Raw genomic sequence first — 5,211 nt, forward strand, 5'->3', positions numbered from 1 at the left:
AATTTGTGTAGCGGGCCTGTTGCCGGAATAGAGCTGTCACCAGAGACATCAGCAGAGAGTATGGGCTCCGTGTGGTGGGGGAAATGCCTAAGGATGAGTCCATGCTGGGTCCCACTGCAAACATTTACCAAATATTTGCTTTTCCATCTCCATGTGAATTGCCTTCCTCCCCTTCCAAGTCCCAGACCACTACCTGCAACATCCTCTTTCGCCTTTAGCTGAAGACGGTATTTCAGGTGAGGGCTTCAGCCATTTTGGTGAGTTCCTCTGTTTTCCTGGGTCTCTCCCGTGGATCCACGTCATTCACCTTTTAATCTGTCTCACGTCAATTTAATCCTTAGACCGACCAGAAGCAAGAAGAAGGGTGGAGGAAACCTTCTTCCTCCCCAACTGAACAAGGATGAACCACTGGGCTGGGACTTGAGTTCAGGCACTGGGAGGTCCCTCACAGTCTAACGTGTCACCTCATCTTTATCCTGACAGTTGTCACCTCTCCTGCCCCTGATGAGAGAAGCCGAGACGAAGGGAGCCGATCAGGTGTTTATTCAGGGTGAAGCAGGTGAGTCATATGACAAAACAAGTGAGGATCTGAGAGGATGCTACTCGGGCTGGAATGGCATTGGGGTAGATGGCTCCAAACTGTGCCCGTGTACCCAAGGGGGGCAGCCAGCCGCCAGGTTCCCTCACTGAGATGGGTTATATGGTAAGGAAGGCGGATTCACCTGAGCAGACCAGGTCCCACCTGGTGATGAAACAGCGTCCCAAGGGTGCCGACTGTGCCCGCTGGGGTGTGTAGGTCTAAGAGGCAGAAGAGGCGGCTGGGGAAGCCTAGGTTGGAAATGAATGAAGTTGGCCTGAAGAACACACTCCCAGGGCTGGGAGACTCAGTCATTCAGAATGGCCTGTGCCTTTGTCTGGGCCTCGGGAACAGCCCCCATGGGATAGGTCTCTTCTTGCTCAGCGATGCGAGCCCCTAGGGGGATTTTCAGCAAGGACATGATTACCATTACCCCCCTCCCTCGCGCCTTACCCAAAGGTCTTTGCCATATTATGTGCTATACACGTTATAATCATATTAAGTATTTTACTAGTGAGACTATGCTACCGTACCTATTATAATAACAGTAAATCTGGCTTAACGTTTATTATGCCCACAGGGTACCTAATTCCTTGGTAAACCTTTCCTCTTCTGTTATACTTTCTGTTTTGTCCTTCCCTAATTTTTGAAGCAAGGTAGCTGTATCACGGACTCCAGTATTAGTTAGAAATTTAATTTTCTTCAAGCATTTGGAAGACTACAGCCGATGACAGTTAGTGAATGATTTCTTTACCTGAAAATTAATATCTGCCACGGAATTGAATAATAGATAAGCACTAGATATTCATGATAAGAGCAGTGGAAGCCTCATGGTCAGAGGGAGAGCCTAGCTGAATTACTCATCGCTCCTTTCCTGCCCACTGCCTCCCCAAATAAAGAACTTGGCTCCCTGTTGTGTAAAACATCAACCTGACCCCCTAAGCAGTAGATTGGAGCAGGAGTGGACCCCTGACCTAGAACCCAGAGAGAGGTTTAGTCCCTCTAGGGACTTACCCATAAGCGGGCTTACTCATGTAAGAGCAGAGGTGTGCTGGAAAAGCTGGTGAGAAGAGAGAGAATGACATGGACCTAAAAAATCAGAGCATCAGGAGGGAAAATGAGGGAGAAAAGAGTCCAGCCGCCTTCTTAGTGCCTGTTTCTCATCCCTTTCTAAGTCCGGCAGCGTTCAAATCTGCCCTGAGGTTTTGTGATACACCACTGAGTTCAAATAACCAAGTTCGTGCTTAAGCTAGCTTGAATTATTCATTTCATTTCAGTTATTTGCTGCCAAAGCAGCTTTAATGAATTGAGTAAATATTCCAGGGAAAACTGCCATGACCACGAGTGTTTGCTTCGGGGGGAGTGAGGGAGGGGTGTGGTGGGACTAGGTCTCTGCCTCCCCGTTTCAGGCTGTCCCACTTATCACATCTTGTGCTTCAAAGTGTGCTTCCCCTTGAAGAGGCTCTTGAGAGGCACAGCCACTGACCTTGCGCTCCCCTAAGGAATTGGGGCCCAGGTATGTGAAACCAAGGAAAACAACAGCTTTCTTTGCAAAATGTCACTGTTGCCTTGTGTTGTTAGAGCTGGAGCCTTGATTGCACTTTGAGGGCTGACACTTCTTTTGTTCTGGGAAAACACCCTGTAGGTTCTGCAAAGTTAAGGCCCAGATCCTGTGTTGGACTGGAAGCAAGGAGGCGCTGAATTGGTCTCCACAGTTTGGTCAAAAGTTGCCTCTCTCATGGGTGAAATAGCGTCTCTGAGATTCCGGGTGAGGAGAGGCTGGCCGGTGATGACAGCGGAAAGAAAATACTTGCTTTACTTTTTGTTTGTGTTTTTCCCTACCTGGTGGTGGGCCAGAGCCTCTGACACCTACCTGCGTGGGTTTGAATCTCAGCTCTGCCGTTCTTCAGTCAGGGCCCAGCCAGGAGGCAGAACCAGAACAGTTCCTTGACTGACAGAATTTCACAGAAAGAATGATCAGTTAGGCCGAAAGTTGTTAACTAGTGACCTAAAGGGTTTCACGGGGGTAGCAACCAAAAGAAGCAGCTATCACCTCTAGGGCTGAGGCCACAAGGAGAAGAGGTTGGAATAGTTAAAATTTAAATCGTTAAAGGAGGAGCCCCATGGAGATGGAAGTCAGACCTCTGAGGAGGGGCCACTTCTCAGCTGGTCCTGGGGTCTCTGAGTTGGAAGGAGGGGCCCGTGGTTCCCAGATTTCCCAAGAGGAGGCTCTGGTTGCCTAGTGCTGGCATCTTGGGAGGTGGGGGCAAAAAGGGAAGGTGGTTCTGTAAGGGGTGTGTGTGTGTGTTTGTACACGTGTGTGTGTTATAACCCCCTTATGTCTTCACCCAGCTTTCAGCCAAAGGTTATTGTATGGTATGCGACAGCCTGGACTCAGCTCTGTTTTGGAATTCATGGCTGAATCCATGTCCATGCTTGGGGCAACACACGACGGAGATCACTTGAGAAGGCTTATTCTATGATAGCTAGAGGTGGACTGCCGAAGAGTACAGCTGAGAGGCAGGTCCACACCCAGGAGTTTGGGATTAGCAGACACAAACTACTATATATAAAAGAGATAAACAAAAAGGTCCTACTGGATAGCACAGGGAACTATATTTCAATATTTTGTAATAACCTATACTGGAAAGGAATATGAGAAAGAACACATATACTGCTGTTGCTGTACACCAGAAACTAGCACAACATTGGAAATCAACTGTACTTTAATTTAAAAAACCCAGAAAATAACAAATTTAGAAAGGACATGGGGAAAAAATGCTATATCCAAAAGAATTATTCAACCAAATTTACTGATACTGTCCTGGAAACAAAACTAAAATAAGCATAGAATAAATTTTTAAACATGAAAAAACAAAAACCCCATGAAGCAATTTTGCTATCGATATGGGAAAATGCTAACATGATATTGTGCAAAAAAAGAGGCACACAAAATTGCATGTGTAGAGTGATCTCAAAATTACCCACAAGAAAACGTAATGGGCGTGTATTAAAATGTTAATATGATTAATTTTGGATTGCAGCATTATATATATATAATAAGACTATATTATTTTTGTTGTTAGAGTTTAAGTCAAAAGAGAAAGAAAAAAGAGGCTTTGGGCATTCTGGTAGTAGGAAAAATGTGAAACATACTAGCATATAACTGCTGTGGTAAGTTTCAGGAAGAAGAGGGAGTTTTCCTCCAATTAAATTCTATGAGAATTTTTTTCATGTGGAAATTTCATAAAGAGAAAATAAATATCATCTCCAGTGCCTGTGTATAGATTTATACTTATATTAGAAGTAAAATAATTCATATTATTAGAACACTCAGAATAATTTACATTATTAGTTTTTTTTGTAATGGCCTTTCATAAAACCAAGCATATCATTGAGAGTGAACGTCAGTGAAGGTTAATTCTGGGAGGAACCACACTGCAATAAATAGGTATATTTTTGCGTGGCTAACCTGGTCCAAGAATAGATCCTGGAGAAGAATTGACTTAACCGAGGTCACAGAAGATGTTAATGGCAGAGCCAGAATTAGGCCTTGTGACTTGATTTTTCAGCCTGACCATGCTACCTATCCCCCTGCCTGGCCCCAAAGAAGAAATGTGTAGCTGACTTCAGTTTCTATGATTAGCGTCCATTATTGACTTGAATCCCTTATCCCAAATGTCCTATCGATGTATACTCACCCACTTTCCCCCTCCTTACATCAAACTACTTTTTAATTTCAAACCCTATCTTTCTTTGGTTGAGTGTGTGTTTGTGTGTATATATGTGTGTGTGTGTGTACTTGTATGTTTGTGTATTTGTGTCTCTTAGACTGACAAGACTTGAAGAGATTCAGATAATATTCTATATCCACATTGTAGCCCCAATAGGCCAAACTACCAACACTTGTCCTTCAATGATTAATGGAGAGAAATTATGTTATAACTGATGGGAAATTTACAAGATGCTTTTAATATAATTAAAAGTAATGTCTCTATTGGCTCTTAACTCTTCCCCAAGCCTAGAATTGGCTTCTTTCCAGAACTAACACATTTCATCCAGCAACTGGAGAACACATTTTAAGAAAAAGAAAAAAAAAATCTTTCCATCTTTGAATTCATACTTGATTGACCAGAGTATAGTTTGTGAAATTTAATATTAGGTTATTCTATCATGAAATAATCACTGGTTTGCTCTGAGTAATATTTTCATGAAGTCCAGGAATGTTTTAAAGCAGGAAGAAGCACACAGTTTCATCTAAACCTGTCTCATTTTACAGATGAGGAAACTGAATCTAGGGAGGTTACACTGTGTCTAACCCACTAATCCCATGATTTTCCTTTTTTACCCCTTCATTCTTTCATTTGAAAAATAATTTTTGAGCATCTGTTATGTGTCAGATGATGCAGTGCCTCCTAAAGATTTAAAAACCAAAAACCTTGGTTCATAAGAAACCACGGGAGGTTTAAGAAATAAGAAACCAGGGTAGGTGTAGCATGTGTTAATGAACATTAGTCTATTATAGCATATGTTGCATTGTTAATGTTATGTTCCTAGAGTTATAAAACATGAGGGAGTAGTGAAATTTGCCTGGGAATTTAGGAAACTTTTCTAGAATGGATGACGTTTCATCT

This window comes from Neophocaena asiaeorientalis, unplaced genomic scaffold, assembly GCF_003031525.2.
Source record: "Neophocaena asiaeorientalis asiaeorientalis breed wild unplaced genomic scaffold, Neophocaena_asiaeorientalis_V1.1 scaffold14, whole genome shotgun sequence".
NCBI lineage: Eukaryota > Metazoa > Chordata > Mammalia > Artiodactyla > Phocoenidae > Neophocaena > Neophocaena asiaeorientalis.